Below are 12,521 nucleotides of genomic sequence, written 5' to 3'. Positions count from 1 at the left end.
AATAGGTTTACATGAGTATATATTTGTTAACCTCTTTGATGTTTTCTAATTTTTTTAATAATATGCATTATTTTTATATGATGAAACTATGTTTAAAGAATATTGGAGTTTGAGAATACCTTCAAATTATCAGATTCAACTTCACCTCGCCATAAAGCAAAAGTGGGCTGGCTTAAGGTTAACATAGTTCATTTCAAGCCAAAACCCAAACTCACCCTTGATAACCACGTTCTTGCTCCTTTTGCACTTGGGACAAGTTTTCTAGCAGACGATTTCTCAGTCACTCATGTAAATAAGTTTCTATTAGGCCTGTCTCACAAAGTCTTCAAACTTGGACCTGACACACCTGAATCATAGCCTTGGCCTGAGCTGGGACCACCACCATGTAGGTTTAAAGTTAAATTCAAATACAAGGTAATTTATGCTGACTTGGGCAACGGTGCTGGAGGATATGAGGTGTAAGAACATAGTGTCCGTAGGGGGATTGGTTCTAGGACTCCATGGAGACCAAAATCTAAGGATGCTCAAGTCCCTGATGTAAAGTGATGTAGTATTTGCATATAACCTACACACATCCTCTTAAATACTTTAAATCATCTCCAGACTACTTATAATATCTAATACAACATAAATGCTGTCTAAATAGTTGTCAATACAATGTAAATGCTTGTAAATAGTTACTGACTTGTGGCAAGTTCAAATTTTGCTTTTTGGAACTTACTGGAAAAATATATTTGGACTTTGGTTGGTTGAATCTGGGGATACAGAACCTGCAGATACGGAGGGATGATTATTACCATGAACTGGAGTGGTCATGGAAAGGCAGGCAAGAAGGGCCCGTGCACGCACACACACACACAGTAACACAAATAGGTAACACACACACAACAGACATCAAAGGCACTGAGAGGAAATAATAATGATCAACATCAGGGCCACTGTTTGCAGCTCTGCAAGTCGTGCTCTGTAGATCTCCCAGGGTTAAGGGGACCATTTACATTAGGGACTTACAAGAGTTTATGTGAATGGTGCCTCCCTGAAGATGTACAGTGCCCGATCTGTCCACTGGGGTCAGTGAACAGTTCAAAGGAGGGCCATAGTTTCAGGACAAATCCATTTCTTGGTGATGATTTACTATCATTGCTGTGCTAATGTTCCAAATGCATTCTGTAATATCTGTAGTGAATACATGTGTATAAGAGAAAATTTAAAACCACACTGGTTAAGTGCTTTCGGACTTCTCTCTCAAATGAAAGAAGCTCTCTTTGTTGAAAAAAAAATATTCCAGTGAACCTTTAGTGTACTTTTAGGCATATCAGTTTTATTTCTGTTGAAATCAATCAGATTTTCTCAAAGTATTTCCTGGGAAATATAAAACCAATGATACATACACTGATGAAGATGTCTTTCCCACACTGGCTGACATGAATCAGTTTATTCTTTCACTTCACTGCTTAAGATAATTACTTGTGTTCGGAAGGCTGCCTCTCTTTCTTAGAAATTTCCAAGGCAGAATTTTAAACTGGATATGGTAGAGTTACCCTCAAGTTTCGTGCAGAACTTTAGGGCTTAAGTTTGAATTCGAGAAGCCAGAACTCAGTATTATTTTTAAATAAAAACGGGGGATTCTTCCCCTTCCTGTTTTCCTTTCCCTTTCTTCTTGCTTTCCTTTCCTTTTTCTTCCCTCCCTGATTTGAAGTCAGCCTGGTGGCTGAGCAAGTAAATAAATAAGTATACTGGGTATAGCCAGATTTCTCACTGCCAGAGAAGATATTTACAAATATGGAAGAAAGAAGGCTAGAAAGAACCCAGCAGTGTTGGATTGGAATTGAATACAGCAGTATAAACTTACGGTTTTATTATGTGTGTGTGTGTGTGTGTGTGTGTGTATAAATGTGTGTTTATATACATACGTGTATGTGTATATATACTTATATTTTCTAATTCTAACTTTTGGACTCAACAAGCAATAACACCCCAGTAGCAATGAGCACACTGAGTGCTCAGATCTTGATTTTTAAATACCATCCTTTCTAAAATGAACCAGGGCTCCTTGGAGAAATGGCTGATTCCAGGGTTTGGGGACAGGGAACATTCAAGATGAGCGTGGAACATCTTGCTGTGCCAGAACGTAAGAACATACGAAAGTCAACTTGAAGGACTGTCCACTTACCAAGTAGGGGAAATCCTGAGCATCAGCATAGTAACAGATTAGAATCTATGACTCAATACTGACATAAATAAATCAGTAATAAATGTGGGAACAGAGGTGGTAGATTTAGGTGGGAATTAATAATGGATGCTCATGATGGCGAGGGGAGATTTGGTAAGAAGTAAGATTTGGGTGTAGTTTTTAAAAAACCTCCCCACAAAATACTAATCAATTACAAAAAGAAGCTAGTGAATTTGAGAGAAGCTTGTGAATAGACACCAACTTGACCAGGTGATCAAGGCGAACATCTTCAGTGAGATAGTGCGCTTCCTTTTGTGATGCACAGAAAAGAGCACAGCATCCTTTCTGGGGTATTCCTGCCGAGAATGCAGGGGCAGAGTTTGATCATGAGTTACTGGGTGAGCCCAGATAGAATTCCATTCTACAGAACGAAAAGCCTGCAATCCTTCTATACTTTTACAACGTAAATGACATAACATACGGGAAAAGACTGTTTCAAGTTGGAGGAGTCTGAAGTGACAACTAAATGATAATTAAATGCAAGGCATATTACTGGACCAGAAGGAAAAAAAAAAGAGAGACATTGTGAAGCTGGCAAATTTGAAAGGGATCTGAGCGTTGGATCTGTGTGTGCTGATGGGAAGCTTTAGGTGCTGCTTTTGCAAGAGAATGTCCTTATTTTTGGAAACCCACTAGAGTGTTTAGGGATAATGAAATATCATATCTATCATTATCTTGACTGATGATAGTAGGAATATGTATAAAGAACATGGACAATGGATATAAAATATTAACAAGTAGAGAATGCAAGGAAAGGAAATTCAGGACTTTTTTGTACTATTCTAGCAATTTTTTTAAGTTTAAATTATCTTCTTAAAAAATTATTTTTTAAAAAATAAATAGGGAAACTGAGAATGGTTTTTAGATAGTCTGAGGAATGGTAAGATAAATAGCAATGTTAGCTTCACTCATTAAGTACCCAGCACTGTATGTACCTTATCTCTTATCTTTAGAAGAATCATCTAGACAGATACTGTTGTGGCTTCTTTAAAGGGGAAATAACAGAGGCTGAGAGAAATTAACTTAATTTTCCTGAAGTCACTCTGCTAGTAAGAGCAGAGACCACATTCGAATCCCTGGGACCTGATCCCTAAGCCCACGCTCTCAGCCTCCATGCCATGCTGCTTCTGCCTGGAATGATCAAAAATGTATTACGTAACTAGCGTTATTATTAAGCACTTCTTGTGAACCGGACACAGTCATAAGTGCTCTTATGTGAATTCTTTCCACTAAGCTCTCAAACTTCGTAGTCTCGATTTTTTTTTTTTTTTTTACACAAACAAGACAGGTTTGATTGACACAGGTGAGAAGTGTGGGAGCCAGTACTTGGAACCCAGTCATATCTGGCTTTAAAGCTCCTGCTCATTTACATCAAGAAAAAAAGAGTAATTTTTTGCTGAATCATGATAGTGGACAAGAAGGGGCTGCTTTCAAGTTTTAGACCCTGGGCTTTCCATCTGTGCGAATTCTAAAATACCTTGGGAAGCACCTGATAATTACTCAGGACAGACTTGATTAGGGATTGTGCCTATGGACTAGGATACATTTTTAGGGGCCCACAAAAATGTTATCATTTATTTTAAAATCAGATTTAAAATGCATGTAGTCCAATCTGGACTATGTTTGTCTTAATAACAATGTAGAAATAACATAGACTTTTAAATATTTTTTCTATGTAGTAAGGGGCTCATGAAGGCAAAAAGAGCCTAGGGTCCATAAAAATTATAATATGGCCCAGCAAGTTGTATTAAAAAAAAAAAACAGCAAAAATGAAAATGTATCTTGGTTAGGATACATACAGACAACAAATAGCAAATGAATAGCTCTGAATTGTGGTTGAGTTCACGAAGAACAGATTACATTTAAGATCTACTGCAAGGGACAAATTGTATTCCCTTCAGGAAGTTGACAATGATTAGCCACAGAGTGAAAAAAAAAACTCAGCCCGCTGGGATAAGATATTAAAGTCCTACCTCAACACAGCAACACGATGAAGATGATGCTAGTCTTACGTTTTGGAGGTGTCCTTTGATTGTGTTTTTGGTATCATGTGCTATTCTCCTACAGATCTTTTAGTCTTTGCATGTGACAATATCACATTATGGTCAAAATTTTATTCATGATTTTACAGGCCAGCAACTGAAAGACTGGCCATGTGAAAGGAGGAGATAGGGATTTTTCTCTTTTTAACTGCAGAGTTCTCTGTTAGAGTATATTTTATTTTATTTTATTTTATTTTATTTTATTTTATTTTATTTTATTTTATTTTAATCTTATCTTATCTTATCTTATCTTATTTGTATTATTTATATTCCTTTAGCCAAACTGTTTTAAGCTAAAAGGGAAGTTACTGAATCACACAACCTAAAAGACCAAGGCTAGTCTGCTTGCAGGCATGGCTTGTTTAGGGCTTAAACAAAGTGACCAGGATCTGATATCTCTCCCTCTCTCAGCTTAGCTTAAATGTCCCCTGTGTGTTTCTTTCTCTCTCAGCCTGCATGAGATGGCAAGATGATGACAGAAATTTCGCATTTAGAAGAAAGGAAAGATTTCCCCAACATTTCCATAAAACTCTTAGATTTCATCTCGTGGACCAGCTCCGGTGACATGCCCACTTTCAGCCTCTGTGTCCAGTGCTCACTGCCTGAGTCCTGGGTTATAAATTCTGCCCATGGTGAGGCTGAGGGAGAAATGGATCCCTCCGTGAAAAGTCAAGGTAAGTAAAAGCTACCAACAAAAGCAAAACATCCAGAAGTCTCTGTATGCCCCCAGAGCAATGCCTTCAGCCTCTACTGACATATTCCTGGGTGGTCTTTCTTTGTGTCAGGGACCCAAGCTCTAAAGTCAGAGTGCTTGGATCACCCCCTTGCCTGTTGGGTAAGTGATTTAACCATTCTATTCTTCAGTTTCCTCGTCTGTGAAATTAGGATAGTAACAGCATTTTCCTCACACTGATTTATAAGAATCCACGTAAATACCTGACATAGAACAACGTTCAATAAAAGCTAAACTAGATTGCTGCTATTTTTAATCCTGAGGCACAGCATGAAATTTTGTAAAACACCACTATAATTATTAAAATATATGAAAATACTATATAATAAAAAAATTAAAAATTACTGTCATTACACTCCAAGTCAAAAGAGATGATTATTTAATAAATTGTGGGGGGAAAAAGAGATGGAGGAAGACCATAGATTTTTTTAAAACTTAGACTTATTACCCGAAGTTAATATGTAGCTTGCATTTAGATCTTGATTCAAATTTTTTTTAAAAATATTACTGTAATGGGACCGATGTAATGTGAAGTTTTGACATTGACTAGGTATTTGATGATAGGAAGGAATTATTTAATTTTGTTATTGAGGTAATGCCATTGGGATTGTGTGTTTTAAAGTCCTTAATCATTTAGAGATAGATACTGTAATATTTATGAAATGATGTCATCTTCTGTGTGGGATTACTCTCAAATTTGTTTTAAAAACAAAATAAAATAGTGTAGAAGCTGAGTGATGGGAACATGGGAATTTGTTATTCTGCCAACTTTTGTATTTATTCAAAATTCTCCCTTTTAAAGAGTTAAAAAGAAAAAAAGAGAGGGTCACTCAGGGTTAAGAGGAACTCAAAGACCGAACTCCTTCCTGCAGTTTCCTCACTTGTAATTGAGGGAGTTCAGCTAGATCAGTAGTTTCTCAAGCTTTAAAAATTTTGATAACAGGGAATGTTTTCTTTCAAATGAACTATTCCACCCAAGTTCAATATCTGAAACAGATATATGCACAGCTGTGTGGTTGAAAAGAGAAAATTATAAGACAGCAGTGACCCTTCCCCACCAGAGATGATGATGATGATGATATTAAAAATCATTTATGGAGTGCTTACTATTTATCATAAGGCACCATGAGGAATACCAGGAACATGTTAATATCATTACTCCTCACAGTAACCTGGGAGGGAGATGGGATCTTCATACCCAGGCTGTGGATGAGCAGCCTGAGGCCCAGGAAGATTGTGTCCAATATCCCACAGCTGGCAGTATGTGGACTCCAACTCAGTCACTCACTGCATCGCACTTACGCACAGAGGTCCGAGCCCTCCTTCCCGGCCCAGCCTCCGGTGGTTTACATTTTCACTTATTCTGACTTACTGACTAGGTTGATTGCTCCATGGAAACAGAAAATGACATGATGTTTTGTAATATAGCATCAACTCTACTCCAATTTAAAATAAATAGACAGAGCAGACCTCCTCCCCTACAGCGCTCAAACTCCTGACACCTTCAAAGCAGGCTTTCGGGTGACCCATTGATCAAGACAGCAGAATCCATTACTCCTTCCTTCTCTTTTCATTAGACCATCACTCTGATGAGAATAAGCAAAGTAATTAAATAAACTCCAGCAGCTGCCTGATAGAAACCAGGAGACATCAAAGTCTCTCATGAATGTTACTAAGTAGGTCCACAGATCTGCCTTATGCCCATGTCATCCCGTTATTTTCCAAAACACTGTTATTGAGTGTGAATGCAGGAAAACTGGATGCACGTAAAACAAAACTGAACAGCCTTTATGTTGTTACCTAATGTATCAGCAACTTTTTAAGATCTGTTTTGCCAAATGAAATTCTTCACAATGGTGTTTTCTTAGGAATGGGCTGGTGACTCCATTGGCTTAAGGTCACTTGTCTCTTTCCCTAGGGTGCAGAGTGACCATCATTGCCATTTACTGCAAGGGATAGCTGTCCACAACTGGTCTGGCCTAGTCTCCTTTCCTTCCAAATATTTGCACAGATGTATCCACCCACCTCTGGGCAGCCTTCTTCCTTCACTCAGGATTTCAAAACTGAAATCTCAAAATAACCCTGTTTTCTCCCAGCAAGCTTCCAATCAAGAGAACCACAAGATAAAAATGTAGACCTCACTGATCTCTATTCCCCTCTTCTTCACAGACCCCACTCCCCCACCTCAAAATGTCTTTTTCCCCCTCCTCCACACTCTCTTGGAAACTAATTCGATACTCACTTGAACAACCCCATCTGCCCTCCTCACTCCTTTTTTTTAACTAGATAACTTTGTCTAGGAGTTTTCTAAATTCAGATCGAGTCCTTTTCACGGCTGTAAAACTCATCACACTGTCGTGATATCCCCCGGTTAATATTTGCTTCCCCCTTAGCGACTTAAACTTCTCAGGGATGAGCTGTTCTTCAGCTCTGTCCAGGAGCCCAGAGAATGCTTGCTGTTTAGCCCCTTAATAAAGATTTGGTCGGCTCCTCTTCACAGAGTCTGTAAAGAGTTAAAAACGCCGACTGAAGACTGCTCAAGGGCTTTTGTTATTTACATATTTTATATCTTATATTTGGTTGTTTACACACACAGAGAATTCTTAGTAAAGGCAACTGATACTCAGAAGAAATTATCTATAAAAGGCATTGTTGCTACTTCTGAGCACTAAAACTCCCTTTTCTGGAATCTGTTAAAATATTAAATAGAATCAGAGGAAAATCGACACATCAAATGGAGTTGGCTACCATCAGCAGTTATTCCTACTGCGTTACAGAAGTCCATATGTATTTACTGAGAACCTTTGTGTACCTGGCACTGTTGTGGCCACCCTGTGGGAATAAAATGGGGGAGTGAAAGGGCAATTTCTATTTGCAAGGATTTGATAATGTTCCATGGAAATCTAAGGGCTTGTCTTTGTTACAGGAAACAGAGATTTTATGCCTTTAGCTTATGGAAGCTGCCCCTCAGTGTCAGCCTGGACCAGTGATTCCCAGACATTTGTGTCTTTGGATCAGTAATGACACATCCCATAGTTGGGGGCTAACGTGAGGATGTCAAGTAGAGACATTAAACACACACATCCATGCTAATTATTATCATTATTATTTCATAAAATTAAGGACATCTTAGTATTAAAAATAAAGAGATGGGGGAGGGTATAGCTCAAATGGTAGAGCACATGCTTAGCATGCACGAGGTCCTGGGGTCAATCCCAAGTACCTCCTCTAAAAAATAAATAAATAAGTGGACCTAATTACCTCCTCCCCCCACAAAAAAATAAAAAGTAAATAAATAAATAAAGGATAGAGGACAGTTCAGTGGATTAAATTATGACTTACAGAAAATTCATCATGTTCTGTTTTTTTGGGGGTTTTTTCCCAATTCAGTGGGAGGTAACAGAAATTCCACTCCTAGTCCCCGCCTGGAAACAGGCCTTGTGAGGGCTCTCAGTATGTGAAGTGCTTGTTTGTATTGTGTCTGAGGGAGACAGTGAGTGACTTGGCAGCTACAGGGATGTTTATCAAGATCTAGCACACTCAGGAGCCTTCTGTCTGCTCCCCGGAGCTGGTTTCCCAGCAAACATCAAGGCTATTTGCCTCTGGCTCCTGGGAAAAGAGGACGCGCTGCAGGAAGGAGATGCGGGAGGCTGTCACCTGCTGCTGGCACTGTCGGAAGTTTGTTGGGTGTGGAGAGGAAATGGTGTGAATTGCAGGAAAGTGTAAATCCTGAAAATGCCCCAGGGCACGGCAATGAGCTCCGGGCTTCCCTGCACGTTGGCACAGCCTTCCCTTGTCTTCCTGGGCTGGGAGATTAGCCAGAAAGAGGCAGTAAGACCCCAAATGCTCCCCAAATGTGAGCCGACATTCCACATCTCATTCAAATGTTGTTTGGACTGGCGTAGATACTGAGCTGGACGGGGTGATTGTGTGCAGCGTGGCCCATGGTTAGGAGCAAAGGATGCCAAGAAAGCTTTCTGTGAGTTTGCTAGACCTTTTGGAAGGCTCCAGATTTAGAGTTTTCTCACACATAGGCTACACCTCACGGTCAAGATCTGCTAAGGTAGCACGTGCAGATTCCAAATTAGGAAATGGCGTTGTTATTTCCACATTATTCTTTACTGCTGAACAGGGAGTGGAAGGAAGAACCAGAACCGAGGGTGCCTTGGATGTACATGAGAGAGCACACCGGTGTAGAGAGCAGTAGGCCAACCAGTCCAACAGAAATGGACCACATACGGCACTGCAAGTGCTCCAGCAGCCACTCCAAACAAAGTAAGAAGAAACAATGAAATTAATATTAGATGTCTTAATATATGATAACATGTTCTTTAACCCAGAGAAACAGGGTGAAACCAATTTTAATTATTTTAATAGCGTAGTATTTAACCCAATAGATGAAGAAATGTCATTTCATCATGTAATCAACATGAACAACTATTATTGAGATATTTTACATTCTTATTTTGTACTGAGTGTTTGAAATCCATGGTGTATTTGACACAGCACAATTCAGTTCACACTACCCACGTTTCAAGTGCTCAGTCACCACATGTGGCTAGTGGTCACCTTATTGGACTGTGCAGGTCTGGAAGTTAAAAGCAACCTGTTATTTTTTTTACTTCAAAAACTTGTATTTTTCCTTCAGTGTCGAAGAGGAAAGTTTTCAGATATAATACAGGTTAATAACAGTATTGAATTTTCCCTTTTATTTTTAAGATGTGGACATACACAAAGAAAAGGTTGGGAAAGTTGCTTGCCAAAGTAAAATGGTTACCTATGAGAAGTTTGATTAAAATAGAGTTTTTCCTTTTAATTTTTAGTCTTGATTTCAAGTACATTTTTTTCATAGTGGGTATGTAATGTTTATATAATGGAGCTATGATAGATGTAGCACTTATTCTATCAAAGAATTTGAAGCAAATGTGACAATGGGGATGACATTTGTTAGTTCTGAGTGATGACCAGACTAGGTGTTTAGAGCAGTGTTCAGTATACATTCACTATTTTAAAATATTTTATCTAATACAAAGATTAGAATTTCTTTAAAATCAGTATATTCTCATTAAAAAATTAGAAAATTTAAGCAAAAGAGAAAGAATGAATGCCTTGGAGATATATACATGTATATTATACATACTATATATATATATATATATATATATATATATATATGTATTTTTAAAAAACAATAGAATCATACAGGGCTTCATTCTGATTCTTTTCCCTTTATTCTTTCATGGTATCTGGAAGTTGGCACTTTCTGCAAATGCAGCATCATCTCAGTGGCTCTTTAGGGAACAGCAGCATGGCAAGGCAGTCTCATAAAGGAGTTTCAGGGCTGGACTTCATATGTGCAGAGCACAGGTTCAAATCCCAGTTTTGCCACTTTCCAGCTGCATAAGCTTGGGAAATTGACATATGTACCTAAGTTGGTGTGTTGCTGCTCTCTTTTGATCTGTAAGACAGGGGAAAAAATGTTTGTAATGTCCTTTGAGTAGCCTCTGGCACATGGCAAGCTGTTGGTAAGTATCTGGTAAGTAACCATAAAACTAGTTCCTTGTGGAGCTGAATCCACCTTGCTTCAAACCAACTTATCATCATAACACAAATAGCCCAACATTCAACTACTTGACCTTTTAAGGAAGGTACAAAGAGTCACCCCAGCACATTTTGCATCATATATTTCGTCCACTTCATGGGGATGTTTGTTTCAAACTGAGTATTATTGAAGCCTTTTTCTTGCTTCTGTTACCGAAATGTCTTCTATAAGTTGTCAGGTAGGTCATACCCATGCCTGTTACTAGCATTTCCCAAGCTATGTTCCAGGTAACACTAGTTCTGGTGACTATCAAGAGGAATTTTATATATATATATATATACACACACACACACACACATATATATGTGTGTATGTATATATGTATATCTTTATTTATCCCTACTGAAGAGGGAGGAAGTGAATATTCCACGTGAGGTTGGGGAAATTCTTGATTAAACCTATGTTATGACATGTATTTTGTCAGGTCCTTAACAGACTCATTTGCATTGGGAATCCCACAATGACTGTACCTTGAAGCATTTTTGCCTTTCTTAACTTACTCAGATCTTTGGGGACATTTCCCTGCCCAACACAATTTGGGAAATGCTATTCTGTACTTTATATAATAATCTCCATTGCACAATGCTTTCAAAATGGGGAGCTCATGTTATCTGAAGTCTTGGTGGGCTCAGTCTTAGGCAGAAAACCTTTTTATTTCATTTCCATATTAGTTTTTGGATAATCTTTTCCAATGGTATTGTTCCCCTCCCTAGAATACCAGTGAATTTTCTATTTGTTGGGTGACACCTGGGTCTTCCTACCTGAGGATTGTGAGGTTATACCCAAGCATCAAGGGACGCAGACAAGGCTGGCATGAAGCTACAAGAACCCTAGGATGTTTCCTGAACATTAGTGCATGTATTAGTTTTCTATGCTGTGTAACAAATTATAACAAATTTAGCTGCTTAAAACAACCTCTCACCATTTCTTTGTGTCACAATTCTGGGCATGGCTTAACTGGGTTCTTTACTTTAGTGCAATCCAGGAGTTGGCTGGGGCTGAGGTCTCAGCAGAGACTCAACTGGGGAGGAATTCTCCTCCAATTCTCTTATTGATGATGTTGGCAGAATTCATTTCGTTGCAGCTATAGAAACCATGGCAGCTTGCTTTTTCAAGGCCAGCCCAGGAGAGAGTCTCTACCCTTTTTGCTAAGATAGACTCTTTTTAAAGACAAGTATGTCTCATCTAATCAGAGGAGTGACATCCCATCATCTTTGCCATGCTCCACTGGTTAGAAGCAAGTCACAGGTCCTGGACTTGTTCAAGGAGAGGGAATTATACAAGGCATGCATCATCTTGGGGGAATCATCTTAGGATGAGGCCACCAGAGTATGTTTCTAAAATCCTAGGTAAGCCTTTATTTTCTTTGGTGGAGCCCAAATCGAATTAATTGATGGTGGCATCCTGGCTAATGCAGTCATTTCTTCATGTCATTTCTATCAACTGATATATAATAGTTTTTATTCAAATTGTGCCCTCTTTCTGAATCTCTCTAATTGCAATCAATTTTAAAGCTACAAGTCAAGGACAGCATCTCTCAGTATTCTTCATGACTATTAGTGCAGATCTCAAAGCTGGCTTTTAGTAAGTGCTTGTTGCTTACATGAGTGAACCTCTTGTCCATGTTAAGCCATTCCTTCCTAGCTGGGCAACCTTTAGCAAATTTTTTAATCCCTCTACTCCTCACTTTGTTTAACTATAAAATGAGGATAATGATAGTTCATGGAGAAGTCTTATAAAAGGGTAACTCAGACCCTATCACTCCCCTGCTTTAAAACTTCAGTGACTCTCCATGCACTTAGAATTAGATTCAGATTCCTTGACCTAGTTCTCCTTCATGATCTGATCTCAGCCTCCCTCTCCAACTCTATTTTCTGTCACTATCTCCCACTGAATTTGCTGAGTCACATG

The 12,521-nt window shown here is 38.7% G+C and overlaps 1 long non-coding RNA gene across 2 annotated transcripts in view; it reads left to right on the top strand.

Annotated features, from left to right (window-relative positions):
* LOC123615958 (uncharacterized) overlaps positions 1-12,521 on the top strand; it is a 55,847-nt gene that overhangs the window by 28,720 nt on the left and 14,606 nt on the right. The window contains exons 2-3 of one of the 2 annotated variants that reach the window (XR_006723776.2): positions 4,727-4,949; positions 9,141-9,406. This is a non-coding gene — a long non-coding RNA (uncharacterized LOC123615958). Of the gene's footprint in view, positions 1-4,726; positions 4,950-9,140; positions 9,407-12,521 lie in introns of those variants that run through there. The other variant, XR_006723777.2, reaches the window with a different exon arrangement.

This window comes from Camelus bactrianus, chromosome 17 (assembly GCF_048773025.1).
Source record: "Camelus bactrianus isolate YW-2024 breed Bactrian camel chromosome 17, ASM4877302v1, whole genome shotgun sequence".
NCBI classification, from domain to species: domain Eukaryota; kingdom Metazoa; phylum Chordata; class Mammalia; order Artiodactyla; family Camelidae; genus Camelus; species Camelus bactrianus.
The sequence above is the reverse complement of the archived record's forward strand: the minus strand, read 5'-3'. Positions and strand labels throughout refer to the sequence as shown.